This window comes from Leiobunum rupestre, chromosome 3 (genome assembly GCF_980474605.1).
Source record: "Leiobunum rupestre chromosome 3, qqLeiRupe1.1.hap1, whole genome shotgun sequence".
In the NCBI taxonomy this organism is placed as follows: domain Eukaryota; kingdom Metazoa; phylum Arthropoda; class Arachnida; order Opiliones; family Sclerosomatidae; genus Leiobunum; species Leiobunum rupestre.
This window is the reverse complement of record NC_143386.1, coordinates 19372325-19390951: the sequence shown is the minus strand read 5'-3', so window position 1 is coordinate 19390951 and position 18627 is coordinate 19372325.

The window sequence follows — 18627 nt, the reverse complement described above, 5'->3', positions numbered from 1 at the left end:
TAAACCTTTAGCGGAACCGCTTGACTCTTTCCGTCGCCTTTATAGAATAGAAACTGTATTATTATTTTATTATTTATCAATTTATTAATGTGATAATACACTAATGGAAAATTAAATAATTAATACCCCTCAGTCCACAAGAGTAAAATACTCGTGCGTGGTAGGGGTAACCTCATTAATATTAAACCAAAATTGCCTTCGGCACGGTGGTCATACAATAGAAATATATTAGAAAAAAAAACAAATTGAAATTTTAAAAATTAATCAAAATGTAAAAAACTATACAATTCTTGATAACCCAATTCTAAAAGCCATTTAAATTTTGCTTTCTTGAAAATGGGAACAATAGAGCTATTTTTAAAATCAATATCCAATAAATTTGGGACCCAAAAATTCTGCTTGTGTTTGGCCAAAAAATTTTGACATTCTATTTATGTTAAAGTTCATTTTGGTAACACAACGAGTGGCTAGGGCTGTGCGAACATCATCGAGTACTCGGTCTTTTTGGACGTCGAGTACTCGACCTCGACCTCGAATAAGTAATTGGAGAATACTCGTCGATTACCGAGTACCAAAAAATTGCATAGTCGGGTACCCGATTACTCCCTAAACTCGTTTATCTATCCTCTTTGCTTCAATGTTCAAAGAGGGTATTTTACAACTTTTAGGGGAGCAATAAACGGAAAACTACTAAGTTGTAGAAACTATGGTCATTTAAATTTGTAAAGTTCGTTCGGCGAGGTTGCAAAAACAACTACCGTTTCGGATTAAAATATCTTTGTTTAATACAGTTTAATAACATCAATTAATAGAAACACTGTACTGGAGCGGCATTGAACAACTAACCTCTCACAATGCACGCTCCGACTTTTTATGCAATTTCATAGGTCATCCTGTGTTGCCTTATTAGATAATATAAACTATTAACGTTTTTAAGTATTTTAATTGCAGCCCAAATAACATATCTTTCCCCCAAGATAGTGACAGCTTGGTACTGCATAAAAAGTTCAATCGTGTCGGTGGTTTGACAACACGTCCGGATCTTGTGGTAACATGAGTTGTTGTTCGGTCTGGAATTTGGTGAGGACTGTTAGTGGATGGACCCAGGTTTGAGACGGCACTTGGCAGTGGAAGACTCGGACCGCGTAGCTCTCGACCCTGACCGCCGGATGCTTGATCCAGTTCCAGGCTCTGGCCATTTTACTCGATCTCAATGTATGGCAAAGGCAGAAGGTGGTAACGGTTCCTTGGCAACTCTCCTTCTTGCCCTCTACCTTCTTGTCTTTGAGCCAAACTCGGTCGCGTCTACATAGATCGGATATGTCTCGGGTGCCGTGATGCCTATCGTTATAAGTTTTGTGGCGAAACTTTGATCATCGCTCCCTCTGGACCAAGACGTATCGGGGTGGTATCGCCGGTAGGAGACGGGATGGTATAGTCGGGACCGAAGTGCGTAATCTTCTGCTCATCAACAACTCCGCCGGACTGTATCCATTTGCTAATGGCGTGGAACGATAAGCCAGTAGAGCTAAATGGATGTCCTCGGATTTCTTCAATCAGCCTTTAATGATCTTGACCGCCAACTCTATAACTTAGGGTTGCAAGTGACTGACCTGAACCCATATGAGTCTGAACTTTCGGAATGCCTCCGATCTGGTTGCTGCTAATTGCAAACCATTGTCCGTACGCAACACCTCCGGAACTCCATGCCGAGAAAAAAACAGATTTAGTTGCTTCTATGATGGTGGTGGTGGACTGGTCTTTTTAGTTGGGTTACTTCCAGGTACCGTGAATAATAATCAGAAATCAGGAGATATCATCTTTCTTCGCAGTACAGCAAGTCCATCGCAGCCGTCTGGCACGGTCGTTCAAGAAACTCCGTTGGCATTAGTGGTTGTTGGCGGTTAGTAGTCTCTTTCAGACACCTTTCACCGGTCTTGACCGCATCTGCAATCTCCCGGGACAACGCCGGGCACCAAACGGACTGCCTAGCCCTGTCGTCGGCCCTTAACGGGTCAGAGTGTGCTTTACCGGGCAGTCAGGGTCCGGCTCTTGTAACCCTTAAGGGCGGTGGCTCGCTGGGAGATGTTAGCTCTGATCAAATGGTCCTATCTCCACCTCCGACTTCGGTCAGGTAGGGGCTGGAAACTGAGTTTCAGCTCAGGCTAACGAAGAGGGTCCGTGCAAACTGGCCACCTCGGCGGATTGGGTAGCCTGCTGTGGGGTGGCGGGCCTCCGTATTAGGGCACGGTGGTCCTGTTTCCCGGCCTTTTTGGGGTCCCACCGGGATCTCCGGTGCCAGCTGTGCCGGGTTGCTTGGATTGCTGTGTGCCCGGCGTTCCCCTTTAGGAGCTCTCACCAAAGGGTATGACTCTTTACCTACGTAGGTACGGTGTCGGCTGGAGTTGCTACAGCATCCACTCTTAATCCTACTGCTTTGTGCGAAGTGGTCCACCCATTGCTGCACCTTCTGCTGGGTTGAGTGGCCTGCGCCAAAGGTGCGACCATCAGTAGTAGGGTTCTACTACCCATGCTGGATTTGTCACCTGTCCGAGCTAGGTGGACGCTGGCTTAGGCACTATGATGATAGACCTCCGGTGGTATGGTCCTTTTTACTAGGTACCGCAGGCTTTAAATTCTGACACACTGCCTAGCCCTGTCCCGGCACTTGACAATTCCAAGATGACCTTCGGGAATGCGCTTTAGCATCTCGTTTCTTTTGTAATTTGGTATTACCGACCGGCACTTATACATCAGTAGGCCTTGCTCAACCGTTAACTCGTGCCGTGATCCTCGGGAATCTGTCCAGACGTGGAAAAGGTTAAGTTAATTGCTGAAATGAAGCCACCATTAGATGTCTTCTAAGACAGAAGGCTAATTTGCATGGCAAATTACCTGGTGAAGTTCATCCCATTTCTGACGGCATGTAATGTTCGCTCGGTGAGGTCGCAAAAACAACTACCGGTTCGGACTAAAATAATTTGGTTTATTATAGTTTATGCACATCAATTAATAGAAACACTGTACAACTAACCTCCCACAATGCACGCTCCGACTTTTTATACAATTTCATGGGTTATTATTATTATTATAAGTGAAAGGGGTGAAGGGCTAATGACATGCCCGTTCGCGCACTTCGACCAGAGGTCCATTGTACAACCCGAACGTTATGACTTGAAAAGCCCGATATCCGAAACAAAACGGAAAATCCTCTTGGCCGGCATATTTTAGAAATCAGAGGTTTCTTGCTGATGCATACCAAGATGCTCGAATCTTTGGGCTGAGTAATAATCGCACCTGCAAAGCACATTAGAGGCGGTTTCCTTCTCAACCTGATATGCCCTACAGATTGGATCATCACTGATTCCAATCAGGTAAAGATGTCTGTTAAGGAGGCAGTGACCTGTTAGTAGGCCATCGACCAACCTAATATTAGATTTGGAAAGCGAGAGCCAGGTATAAATTCCTTGGCATGCCATTGACCATCCATCTCAAACCAAAGCTTCTGTTGACGGTCAGTCATAGAATAACAGATAAGGCCACGAGCTATGCTAGAGGGAATAGGAACGGCAGGTTCAGGACCAAAGAACCCAGCCTCTGCCCCCTTCTTGGCTAAGACCCCCGATGGCCAGGAACCCAATAGAGCAGAACTTTATTGTTGGTGCCTAGCTCCGAGAGGAGATTCAAACTGCTATAAACCAGTTTTGAAGGGACCTGAAACTGGTTGAGAGCCTTGAGGGCTGCTTGAGTATCCGAATAAATTTGGATGACCTTGCCATGAAGCTTCTTTTTAAGACAAAAGTCGACACAGAAGCAGATAACGGCAATTTCCGCATGAAAAACACTAGCATAAACACCAAGGCTTTCAAAGAAACCAAGATTGCTAGAAAGACAATACATCCCCGAACCAGAGCCAGAGTGGGTCTTAAACCCATCGGTAAACCAGGCGATTTCTCATCTCGCCCTGAGGGTGCTGTGATTGGCCCACTCCGTACGGCTTAGACAATAGGTATTGAAAGGCTGACTTAAATGTAATTTCGTAACCATGATATCAGAACCCGCTAGGAAGATAAGTAACTGACTTGAAATTTTCCCGTAGATCTTGGTGTGGCTATTATCCCAAATATTCGCCTTCCACCAACCATTCTGGTTGAGCCTGTAGGCTCCCATAGCAGCAGCTTCCTCTATGAAAGGAAGAATGTTCAGGAGAATTTCTAGAGAAGCACTTGGGGCTGTTCTCATAGCTCCTGTGATGCTGACACACGCCAGCCTTTGTAGAGTGCGCAGATAGCTCGCACAGTCTTAAAGCGGACTCTAGGCCACCAGACCACTTCAGCATAAGAGAGCAATGGTACAGCCAGTTTTCTACTGATGCAAGAGACCTTCTTACGAAATCGCTAATAGTGTTGGGCAACTTACCCGTAAAGGTGATGGCGATATCGTCGGCATAGCTAAAGCAGCGGCACCCATCCCTGTTCATACACAACCAGCACCAGAGCAGAGGTGGTAGAAAACCACCTTGCGGGCAACCACGGCTGGTGGCACCATAAGGGATTAACCAAGCAGGGAGGATACCACCACACGATTCGTCAGCATAGCTTTGATCCAAAGACACAGTGTCATTAATGCCAAAGCTCTTTTCAGCCTTCATGATGACTGTGCTGGACACCTTATCAAAAGCGCCCTCTATATCAAGAAAAACTGCTAAAGCTATTTCCTTAAAGTTAATAGCCCTTTCAATGCAATTAGTTATGCCATGAAGGGCAGTCTCAGTAGATTTGCCTTTTTGGTAGGCATACTGAGCCGCCGAGAGAGGTATTTGAGAAATAACCTCCCCCTAATATAATTGTCTACCAATTTTTCCAAAATCTTTCGAGAAAAAGAAGTCAAATTGATTAGCCGGAAGGTCTTAGCCTCGAGATTATTAGATTTCCCTGGCTTCGGAATAAAGATCACCCTAGAAAGTTTCCAGGTGCTAGGAATATATCCAAGGGCAATACAAGACCTATATATTCTACTTAACATTTGCAAATAATATCAATGCCCTCCTGCAAAAGAATGGGAATTATCCTATCCGGCCCTGGAGACTTATAGGGCTTAAAAGATTTTATTGCCCAAAAAAGTCTGGAATGCGTGACAATTTTATTCGCCACCGCCCAATCTTCCCTTCAGAATCAGTGCTGTTCGTAATTCTAATGTCAGGAAAGTGTACATCTAACATAGGAGTTAGAGTCTCCTTACCCGAAGAATAATGACAGCCATATTTCAACTTAATAGTCTCAAGATGTTTAGTCTTATCGTTGGCCATACTTTTCATTAACTTGGCCGTACGACATTCTCACAGAAATTAATCCACGAGTCCCTCTTTGCCTCACGGATGGCCTTATGGTAGGCAGTGAGGGTGTGCTTGTAGGCAACCCAATCACCCGACCTTTTAGCTTTGTTAAAAAGCTTCCTAGTTTCTTTGCGAAGTTTGCCAATCTCATGATTCCACCAAGGAACTAACCTTGGCTTGTTGGCAGACTTAACCGGACAGTTGCGGTGGTAGGAGTCGATAATATCAACAGCCAAATCAAAATCCAGCACCGATGACAGCCTAGGCTTATCATCCTTCAGATGAAAATATAAATCATCCCTATAACCAAGCCCATTGGTTCGCCTGGGATTGCGAAGTTCGGTAAAAACCTGAAACACTTTCATCCTGACTTTGTAGCAAATGTGTCTGTGATCCGACAGTGATGGTTCACTAGGCACATGCCAATCATTAACTAGATATGCGACATTTTCTGTACACAGTGTGAGATCAATTACCTCACTTCTGTTACGAATAACCAAAGTTGGTACATGGTTCTTATTTAGAATATGAAGTTTCGTACTAACCACGTATTCCATTAATTTCTCACCACGATCGTTGCTGCCCCAGATAACATGAAGAGCATTCGCATCACAACCTATTATGAGTTTCTTTCCCGACCGCTCACAGTGATTGACAAAAATGGTCACCTCCTGTGATGGTGGGGGCAGAGCAACATCGTTAGGAAAGAAAGCAGATACTAGCGTGAGCTCACCATTCCCATCAGTAGTAGGGGAAATGATTTTAACCACGGCGGTGTCCCTAGAGAGATAGATTGAAAGCGGAAGGGCATGAATTTCCTTACGTACCAATACACAAGCTCTAGGTGAGACGGAATTATAGTCATAATAGACACTACCTGCACTATTAAGACCAAGGATTTTACCCTTGGCAATCCATGGGTTCCTGAATAACAACAATATCAATTTGCTCCTTAGCAAGCCTTCGACAGAGTACAGCGGAGGCTGCCTAGCAGTGATGAAGGTTTATCTGCACCACCTTAATGCTCGTGGTGACGGGCCTAGTTTGGAGGTTCACTGGTGTCGCCACACCCCTATCCAAACCGGTCTCCGCAACAAATCCTGCTGCTTTGATGGCGTTGACCGATTCACCATCCATTAGAAAAACCAATGGATGGCAGGGCAGGCGGTTCCTCGGAATTGCCAAGCACCTTCCAACAGTTGGTGTTCAACGCGCGGTTGAAGGTTTGTAGACGCCTGAGTAGAGCTTTAGGGTCCTTCGTCCAGACGTCCCTTGTTCGGGGAGCGACCATAAAAGGTTTCGGCAGGTCACTGGCCTTTGTTACCAAAAGCCTTGTTCCCTGGAGAACCTGTTCGTTGTGGTCGAACTACTGACTTAACCAGTTACCTCTGAAGTCATCCTTGCGCAGGTAAAACAGGGCTAAAATTGCCAGAATCGAGGAAGAGGGTATCCCATCTATCCTCTCCAGAATTCCACGCTGGATTGTTCCCATTTCAGCTTCGGTTAAGCATTTTGAGGGAAGCCATCTTTTATGATGGCCATCCGTGTTGAACCCACAGCTTCACTGAAGGTCTGTGATTTGGCAGCCTGTTGTTGAGAGCTTGGAGAGACGTGGTTCGACTCCCTTGTTCTCTTGTTTGAAGAGGAGTTACCATTTGCAGAGTCTTCAGCCAACTTCTTTAGTGTCTTGCGACGCTTGTTATTCTTGCGAGTACGAGCCTTAGAAGCACTCACCTTGCTTCCCTCAGTCGGAGTGCTGTCTTTGGTAGAACCTGGCTTCGGATGCATCAGCTCGGTTTCTTCCAGGACAGACACATGGCCTGAACTTGTTGAAGGGAGGGTAGTATCCTGAGATACACCCTTCCCCTGGCTAGAGCCGGGTGCTGTCAAAAACAGATCCTTGCCCAATGTTTTTTTGTTTGTGATTTTATTGGATCTCATAAAGGATCCCACGAGCAAAGAAGAATGTAGAAGGTCGCCGCCCTGAATCCTCTGTCCGGGCGGAATTCTAAAATACAACGGGGTGTCGCCTGGTACCCCGAGGGGATAGTTAACAATACCATTATTATGATTCCCCGGTACCACTCAGCCCTCAGCACGATACCTCCCACCTTGGCTTAAGGAAGAAGCAGAGCCTTGATTGGCCAGCGTGGGAAGTTGCCTCCCCACCTGTTACTCGATCCCTTCCACCACGAAAAGTTTCAAGGTTGCAGTTAACGGAAGGGTATTAATAATAATAATAATAATAATCAGCTAGGTTAATACCCAAGGCACCACCTTAGGCCTAAGTCATCAAGCGACTTTTGAAGCCTTTAATTCAGGTAAGATAAACTAATAACGTTTTTCAGTATTTTAATTGCAACCAAAATAACACTTAATTCAAGGAATATTTTTAAACATTGAAAGTTATTTTACACTCCTTTTAAATTTATTTAATAATTTTTGAATAAAACCAGCTTCTAATCAAGTACTTAAAAATATTAATCGAGGGTTTTTTTTTAGTTACTCGACTCGAATAACAGAAAGTTTCACCTGAATCAAGTTCGATTACTCGACTCGACTTCAACATTACTCGACTCGAATACTCGATGAAAAAAATTTGATACTCGATAACCGACTTGGTTGCCTAAATTCACTAATCGCACAGCCCTACGAATGGTATACAAATTACAAGGTGTTATCGAATCTCTAATTTTAAAGGTAGAAATTAAAATACATTTAGAGTATAACTGTCTGACTGTAAATCCTGCCAATTTTTAAACAAATTTTTCGAGGTTCAACTCTATCTTTCTTAAAACATTCTTATAATATTTCTGTATTATTTCTTAAGGACTGAAAAACGTTTTATAAGTTCCGCCCCAGCCAATTATGCCATAAGACAAAGTTGACTGGACTAAGGCATAATACATAGTTTTAAGATATTTCAAGGAGATAAAATTTCGAATTTGATGAAATTTATACAAACATAGTTTTTTAATTAAGTTAAGAATGTGTGATTTCAAGTTACTGTCGATTATTAGACCTAAGTACTTAATCATTATAACTCTTTCAATTTCCAATTAATTATCATCACATCTAATATTTCTAGAGAAATTAAAAATTATAATCGAGAGGTTATCAACATTTTCAAAGATTCCGTTTGCCAAAAAAAACTCTTTTATTAATATTTAATGTGAATATCACGTCTATTCTTTGGCTACCTTGAACAGCTTGCAGAATATGGCCAAAACTTTGATCCGAAAGCTCTTAAAATGTGTGGTTCACTCCGTGAAGCATTTGAATAAGGCCATTCCATCGATTAGTGTGGCGCCTGGTCTGGAAACAACTTTAGTTGGAGGAACTAGGGTTTCAGGCTAATTTTCGAGAACCTATATATTTGTTTTTCTTCGGGTACCATCTCCGTTTGCTAGAGTCCACGGTTAAAGGCATAATGGAAGTCTAAAGACTTCCCGCATATCCAATTAACGAATAGCCACTTGTCCGAATTTCAAACAATATCCTAGTTTTTCCTTTCAAAAAGACTTTTTTTTTAACTACCAAAGGTTTTCTTTTGCTAAATAAGCTCTGGTTTCAAAAACGGGATCTAAACCCGGGTTAATAAGCCTCATCTGTAAAGAGTATAAGCGTCTTATTTGTTTAGCAAGCTGACCGAAGGTCCTTTGATATATTGGCATGTGCTTAAACCCTGATTATAAGGCTCACGAGAGAGTTACTTTCTCCAAATGGGTGTGTTCAGATATTTTCTAGAAGATTACGATAGATGAAACAACGACTTCATCTCTTTTAAGTCTGCGTGAGAAAGTCCAGCCTCTTGAAACGATATTTGCTCTCTTAGCTGACTCAGTCTAGCTGCTATGTATTCAGCCGTTAGATAGTACTCGATGACTTTGGTTCCAGCTTGTAGGTGCTCCACCTTATCAACAGCGTGATATCAAAGAATCATCGAATATTGAACCAAAATCGTAATAAACTATTTTGAGCCTTTACCTCTCTTGAGATTTATTTCCTTAATTTCATTTTTTAAATGTCAAAATAACACTATCACTATGGTTTATTCAATAACAATTAGAATGTTTGGATGTATAATTGTTTGATTGGATAAAAAACCTATTCTTGGTACACTGAATAGTGTTATGCTAATAAAATAATTTAAAAATGGCTCCGCAAGAGCTATTTTAGGTAGCAACAACTCGTTTTGGTTGAAATTGGTTCATAACGTAATATCAAAAAGAAAACTGACCATTTTTGATTAAACAAATTTTATTGGTACGATCTAGGGTTTACTTTACAGCTTTCTCATTGAAACGTTTTGACTGACGTGTATTGGATTACTTAAATGTTATCTAGCCGTTAAATATTCCATGTACATTTAGGATCTCTGGATTAGTTAGGTTTTGAGAAAATTGGCCTAGACGATTTACCCCAGACACCCTGTTTAAATATAGAGAGATAAAAAATGGAATTTTTCAAATCATTCAAATCAATTTTGCAATTATCTTTTATAAAACATACCTTCATATTTCGTTTAAAATAGTTAGGTTCGCGCTAAGCTCTTTTTATCAAGTGAAAAAAGTACCACAAAAAACAACGAAGATAAACTTCAGAGCCATAGACAAAACATAATGATTTGGTCTCAGGTCACAAGAAAGATTATACAAATGTATAACAAGCCCATTTTCGCAAAAAACTAAATGAGTTTCTTTACTTAACAATAAAACAAGTTTTTAATCAATAGGATCAAATGAGTTATGAATGTGGCTCATTGAATTGAAATTATCTGGGGTTAATAATAATTTTTATTTAAATAAATTTAGTTGATATTTTGAAATTTCACTCAATATATAAGGTTTTAATATATATAATACTATTTGTTAGAAAAAACTTTTATCCTTCAATTTGGCTCTGCCGTAGGCAATTTTTTTACAACACAATAGTTACGAAAAAAAATTCTGCCAAAATAAAAGCATAGTGATTTAAAACGTAGTTTTTATTCGTAGATTTAAAAAACTACTATTTTCCGAATTAAATACCTATTTGAAAACTATAACAAAATAATATAACACGTAGAACACTAAAAACTCCCTTTATTTGACTTAATTTTACTTAATTTGTAATACTTTATTTCCCCCAGACACCGAATAAGTTTTTAAATATGGTAGTATGCACACAATTTTATTGTTACTTAATTGGAAAGTGAATATGTTATACTGAATAATGGATATCGACATGAGTTACTAAAAACGTCACCATCACTCCTGATGCCCAATTAAAAGTAGTGTTTGCTTTAAAGGTATATGTTAGACAATTACAAAATTACAAATGTCTCTTTGCTTTTAAAAGACGGCCCCTTATTTGCTTTATTAAAACCTGAGTTCATTGAACACTATTATGAACTTGTAAAACCTAAAATGTTTAAAAACAATTTAGAATTTAAGTTCAACTGCCAATTTAAAAATTAGTGTAAATATGAAATTTTTTAAAATGCAATTAAATAGAATGTTACAATTTTAAAAATTATAGATGACCTCTACTTAATTAACCGAAACTCCCGACATGCAGCCAGAAATTGAAAAAATATTTAACTTTTTAAATTAATAAAAAAAACTATATTATATTTGATCTCTATCTGTTTACTGAGGAAAGCGAATGTTCCTGATAAACATACTTTTAGAAACTAACTAAAATCCCAAAAAGAGCATTCTAAAATAAGATAAAGCATGTTCTTGTAGAAAGACGACCACTTTTTGACTCGACTCTCTCGGTAGGTGAACAAATTAAACATAATCGTGGGGTAAAATAATAAAATTTAGTAAATTTATAGCAAATACCTTGTAACATGTGGTCTTTTATAGACGATCCCTATTCGGCTTCATCAACTTACAAAGAGGTAAAAATTTAACAGAAAGAAAGAATGTGATATTTATTAAACGACCCATTCTTGGTTACGAATTTAGTTGACAACGCCATTGTATTTGGGCAATTTTTCCTTCAAAATGGCTCAAACATTTAAACAAACTTAAATGTCAATTGCGCAAAGACGCTCACACGAAACATATAATTAATTCTACTTCTATTAGTTAGGCTACTATTTCTACTACTTTTCGGTCAAAGCAATAGTGCCACTCAAAAAATATTTATATGTGAAACTAAATACAAAAAGTCGATCTTCTGTTGCAAAGAGGGTCGATCTTTGCTGTTTACCATCGAAAGTCGATGGTAAATACCATTGGCTTCATGCTCAAATTTACTTACCCTATTGTTCCCCGAAGTAAATAGTAACGACCTTTTTAGCACAATCAATAACAAAAGGCGTTCTTCAAATTTAATAATCGGTATACTCCTCCTGAAAGAAGTCGACAATGGTCAATTCTCACGCATGATGACGTTTAAGCTCCTATTTACCCAACTCTGAATTTAATTTAACCTTTGTGTACTAGGAAAGTGTTTTACTTTAATCAAACTTTCATGTGTACTTAATTTATATGAAAAAAACCAATAACGAATATAATGGTTATTTATTATAACAGCACTGGGGTAATCTTAATATTTTCTGAATAAACATAGAACCAAGAAACTGCTACCCGCCGTTAAGAAAAATCTATATTTCACATAATTACTGTGGGGTGGTAGAATGGGTAGCACTTTCGCTTCTAACCTAACTGCGTGAAATCTCGGAAAAGCTCCTTTTGCTTTGAGTTTTCAAGTAAAAAGTTAACGTAAGGGGGTTTTCGGTACCCTTTTTCTTGTTAAGGTTAACGGTAATAGCTAGTGAAGCATGAAGGGTTTCTCACCATCGTCTTGCGCAGTATAACCGGCATAAGAAGTCAGTAGATTTCTTAAACCTCATGTGATGCTATGGGTAATAACCTAGCTATTTATTATTATAATATGATTAAATCTGCTAGTTTTCTGAGAGATTAAATGCTTATTTATATGTTTTTCGTTCAAGAAAGCATTTTAGAGATCGAAAAACATTATCAATCTTTGAGAATTTACTACATTGTTTTATAACATATCTGTAAATAGTTAATGGTCTACGTTAATGTCAAAGATGTTCTTCTTCAACTGCATTAAAGAGCATAAATCTAGAAAGCTACTAATTTAATTGATCTAAAAAATTAAGAATAACTCGTTGAGCGTCTTTCAATTAAACTTTAAAGAAATTAAAAATATTGAAAGAATTTTCCCATTTTCGAAAATCCAATTTACTAGCTGACTGCATTGTAGAAATACAGAATTCTGGTGAATTACTACTGTTAATCATGGCTTTGAAGCTAGAACTACACTAGCAATTTAAAAACGCATAAAATAAATAAAAGATAATGACACTTTTCACTATCTTTGTCTGCTTTTTGTGATGCGAAGGAAGAATTTTCCAATCTAGAAAGCTCCTTAATTTAATGATCTTAAATTTTATGGAAAGTCTCCACGAGTACATCTTTATATTTTTCGAACCTACATGTAAACCACTTTACAAAAATTAGTTCATCAGTAACATTGGTGACTGAAGGAAATAAGCTTCTCTCACTCGTTAATCATTACTAAAGATGATACACTTCTTAACTTCACTGATAAACTCTTTTTGCGCTTAATTTACCAATTGTGTTTGCCAAAGAACGAACAGAAATACTGATCACCTGGGTTTTAGGGAAAAGAATAATGATTTGAAATTAAGTTTCTAATTAACGCCAAATATAAAATGAGATAAAAAAATTATTAGTTTCTTTGTTAATTTACGTGTTAAATTTTATAAGGATGATAAGTGCATGCAACTACGTAAATTAAAAATAATAATTTTATTTGCAATTTGGCTTCGTCCATATAGCTACATTCCATTGTATTTTAACACGATAACTCCCAAGCTAGTTTTTTTTATTAATTGTTCAAGTTACAGGTTTAAGCTCGTTTGATTAAAAAACTTGCTAAACGCCAGGGGCGTGGGAACATTTTGGATTAGGAGGGGAACAGTTTGAATATTGAATTTGGGGCCCCCTTAAACATTTAAAAAAATACAGATTTGGCGACCATTTCCATTATGAAGAGGGTATAATGTAACACGGTACCCCCGTCGCTGCGCCACTGCAGAAAGCATTGCACTCTGCACGTAGAAACGTTTTCCTGGGCTTACGTTTATTTGCGCGTCTGTGTATTTTTTTACCTAAATTATTTGTATAAATTTGTTATTGTAATTTTTGATATTGTTCATTAACCAATTGCTTTTGGAATTTTTCATACAACTTATATAAGAGAATAAAATTTAAATATTACGCAACGGATACTTCATGGTTTAACAATTTTTATTGTATGGTTAAAAATACACTTTAACACGCTAGCTTTCGGGTCGGAACCCCTCTTCAGGCGTACACTTTTTTTTGTAAACTGTACGCCTGAAGAGGGGTTCCGACCCGAAAGCTAGCGTGTTTAAGTGTATTTTTAACCATACAATAAAAATGATAAAACCATGAAGTATCCGTTGCGTAATATTTAATTTTATTCTAGAATTCAAACCATGGTCACGAAAATAAATATATACGATTAACTTGTATTAGAGTTTCCTAATGCCAAGATGAAGATAGCAAAGCTGATAATTTGATGTTTGATGTATTTGAAAGAATTTTGCGGGGTTCCATCTTTTGCTCAAACATATACATGTATTTGAAACAAGAACTCTCTTTACAGTGTTTAGCATCTCAAATTTGGTTAAATATCAGAAATATAAAAAGTTTCAGGAAAAAAGGAATTGTGATACGGAATTAAGAAAACGAGATTGCCTTAAGTCGGCTAGAATGGGAGGCATTTGTCATAAATGTGCACTCGTGAAACTTCATTAACTAGTCCAAATGCGCCGTTAAGACCAGATTCCATTTCAGACTGGCCTTACAACTATGTAATCATCTTGTTACTTTGACCTTAAACTCACAAAATTCCTTTAAAAATTTACATGGACAAATTTCAGATTTCTGTCTAATCTTTAGTCTGTGATAAGATTTACTTATAAAACTAAGTTGCCATGTTATTTCAAACCTAGGAAGTAGATTAATTTTGAAATGACGATAGCAGATATAGTTAATGTAACTTTAGGGAACTTAGGTTCAGATTGTTAGACAATTAGTCTAACCTGTACCTCTAATCTCTTATACTACTTGGAAGCGTTCATTATCTTGAATAATATACGTGTTTCTCCGGTGAACACAAAAAAGCCCTGCCTTGTGAAGTATTCGATAGCAAATTATTTTGAGAAGTGGAATTAATGGAATAGTAAAATATTTAAAGGAATGATTTATTGTAGTTATTAGTATGTTTGTTACATTAGACTGTATTTTTAACGAAATTATTTTGGTATTTAATCAATTTATTTAAAGATTCTTTCTTTTTAAAGGAAGAAGTGCATTTCCAAGAACACCAACGTCTGTAATTAAAAATGTCGTATGGCAGTGAAATGAAAAATTATAATTTTGTACTAAACCAATCAGTTACAGCAATAACCTGTGAAGTAAGAGACATTTAATACGATATTTGTAATAAATTCCAAAATAACATAATTACATTTATATTAAGGATTTTTCAAAATCAGTAAAGCAAAATATTTCCATATTGAAATACTGAAAAAGCCTTTGAGAATTCACTTTAACAGATTGAACACTAAGACTTTTGATTCCTGGCGAGCATGTTGCCAGAGCTTTGAACAAAAAAGGTTTCAGCTTCAGTAGTGAAACATTATCCTTAAACTTCTCGAAAGAGAAACTATCCTTAAGGTGATAGAGTACTTTGACTGATAGTCTTTCTTGACGAACAACAATTTAAAACTAGCCAACTCTAAAGACAAACCCTAATTTATTTAATTCAACCACTACTCTCAACAGCGATTGCGTTATTTAAGTATAAACAATAATAAAGAAAAACGACAAAATGGATGGTCCCAAAAATCAGAACTCAAGATAAATTTAGCCGCACCAAAAGAAATTTGTTAAAACCAATGCTAAAATATAAAGTTCTAGTGTAATGGCTGTTCGAATTGTATAAGTTTGGAAGTAAGATAACACTTCATTTTTACACAACTGTCTTAATGCGGCAAATTCTGGACACTGGTATAAGAAGGAATAAAGAGGTGGTACAACAAACATATTCGTGACCACTAGTCGCCGAAGATTTTGCGTTCGCTATGACAAAACAAAACCACGGCGTCGCTTTGTATTAGGCGTCATTAGACCATTAGTCAAAATATATCCTACTAAATGGCCGTAATTAGTAGTTTAACATGATAAGAGCTGAGCGCAGTTTTAAATTACGAAGCCAAATGACTGCTACACTTTACTATATGGGACTGAATTTTAAGATTTTCGCTTTATTATAGAAATGAGTTGTAATTACATATTTTTGATAAATTTGAAATTAGAGTCTCCTTACCCGAAGAATAATGACAGCCATATTTCAACTTAATAGTCTCAAGATGTTTAGTCTTATCGTTGGCCATACTTTTCATTAACTTGGCCGTACGACATTCTCATGACTGCTACACTTTACTATATGGGACTGAATTTTAAGATTTTCGCTTTATTATAGAAATGAGTTGTAATTACATATTTTTGATAAATTTGAAATTGTGTATGAATGTAAATTTAATTGTTTTGATAAGAAACTGCAAAGCAATATGTAAGCAAATTTACTTGGATAATTTTAACTTAATTATGACGTTATTTTAAGTTTTAAATTTAAATTTAAATTTTTAGTTTCAGGTAAGAATCGTTTTTAAACATCAGATTTTAAAATACCTATGTTATACCTTATCAGTTCTTACTAAAAACTGAAGTTTGAGGATAAGAATTAATGACTTCAAAAGTCGCTTGATGACTTAGGCCTAAGGTGGTGCCTTGGGTATTAGCCTAGCTGATTATTATTATTTAGTATTATAAGAACTTAATGTTTAATAATTATCACAAGTTTCATTTTTTTTTCATAAACTACTTAAATTATGTAAATGCATTTTAGTGCTTGCAAAATACCGCATTCTACTTAGAAAGGTTGTTACAATTTAGTTAATGTTCTAAGTGCCTATTATAAAACTCATCTTCTGATGACTTTTGGTTATTATCTTTACTCTGTCTTAATTTCAATGTTGACTGAACGGTTACGACAAATATGATACAGACCGTTATTTTATAAATTATCATTTTCATTTTTACCTCTCCGAGGGGACAAAGTCCCCTAGGAGGGGTTATACAACGACCGTGTCTGTCTGTGGGTCGGTCTGTGGGTGGGTCTGTCTGTCTGTCAGGACTGCGAACGCGTTCGCATTTTCGGTGCAAAGTGTAATCACTGCGTACGCAGTTTCTCAAAGGGTTGGCAAAACCACCGTGTGACGGTGAGCGTTAACGGATGCATTTGCGGTTTGGTTTGGATGGTGTTTTTTCGCTCACCGTCGTGACGGTTTGGTGTATTACGTTTTTGTAATGTTTATGCGTAGGTTGTGAGTGTTGAATTTGTTGTGTTTGTGTTCTGATGGTTGTGCATGTTGAGTCTGTTGTGTTTATATGGGCGTTTTCTCTCCAACTTCTTCTTAATGACTTTGGGACGGACCGAGTGCTGAGTGTAATGCTACCTCTCAACGTCCAATGGCAGGGTTTCCACCAGTTGTACACGGTATTCGTCTTAGTATCAATTTGCATCGGGCGGGATTTGAACCCGAGACCTCCTGATTGACAGGCGGACGTTCTACCACAGAACCACCGACACTTGTTACGCCTTATTGAAAATTAGACCTTCAGCTTTTAATAGAGTAGGAAATTTTGGTTTAATTGAAATAGAATTGAAATTGAAATTATTGCATCGAAGAAATTCTAATTTAGCGTTTCTCTATTGATTAAAAACAAATGCGCCACCCAGGTTTCGAACCCAGACCATTCGGCTTGGCAGTCGAGCGCTCTACCACAGAACCACCGATAGCTGCTTAGATTCACTGAAATTAAGACAGGCATCGTAAGCATAATAGGTAATAAAGTCTTTTTTTATTAATGAATTTATGAAGGCCTAATCTGGTATTTTTTAAAGGTTAAATCTTGTTTTAGCGCAGTCAGCCGAGATTAGAGGGTTAAAGGGTAGACCCTGTGGGTGGTCCACTTTCTTAACGACCTATATATAGTTCTGTTAATTCAAAGGATATAATTTAACGTTAATTGCTTTAAGAGCTGGCGGTTAGTCAAGTGGCTCTCTGTGCTTTGTTGATGGTAAGGTTTTTGCTTCTTGTAAATACATTTGGATATCTACGATTTCTAACGCAGTCAATGATTTCTTGGGTGTGCGAGTCATTATATGATATTGGAAATTGGACGGCATTGGTCTTTTTCATGTGGTATGCGTCACAACGTCAACAGGAAGTGAACGAGTCGTCCACTACCAGATATCTACGGTATCTTCATCAAGGGCGAGTGTTGAAATAAAATGAGCGTTAAAGATGCGGCAAGTATTTCGTAAGCGAGTAATTCCAAAAAGCCTCTGTAGATATTTCTTTCATTAAAATTTGCTTCGTATTATATTTAACTGATAAACTTGTTCTGTAAAAGGGTTTAATTCAATTGTGCATTGTTATAGTACGTCTAACTTACTGTTGTAACTACTTAACTTATGATATTCTGAATAAATTAAAATTGGTCGTTTCGTCTCAATTATTTTAATTATAATTAAAATTTTATACCGGGCGGGATAGAAATGGGTTAATATTTTTAACAAATAACTCTAAATTGGGGTTATCTCGAGAAATTAATACCACTAGGGACAATTCTTCCGAGGAGAGGTATATTTTGGCTTGCCAACTTGTTTTATTTTCTACACTCTAAGAAAATGGGGTGTATGTTAACACCTTTTGAAGAACTTTTTTTGGTCCAAATTTGTTCTCTTTAGAGGTGTTAGTTTACACCATCAAAGGTGTTCAGTTATAACTTTTTTACACTGATGTACCAAAATAAAGCAACACCTTTTCGTTTAAAAAGTACCCTTTAACACCTTTTATACGCTTTTTTCTTCCCTTGAAGAGTGTTTTTAACCCCGCCGTTTTTCTTAAGGTGTAAAACATGTGTATTTTAAGATTTTGTAAGGTGTAAAAGAAGTTTATTTTAAGGTTCAAAAAGGGTTATAATTAACACCTGTAAAGGTGTGCAACAATATAGCTTATTAAATAAATTGACGAAAAATTTATTTAAAAATTCCACAAGAACATTTTAATTTGCATTTATACCATACAATAATAAAAACCATAAAAAACCCATATATAAAATTTTTATTCCACAATAAAGTGA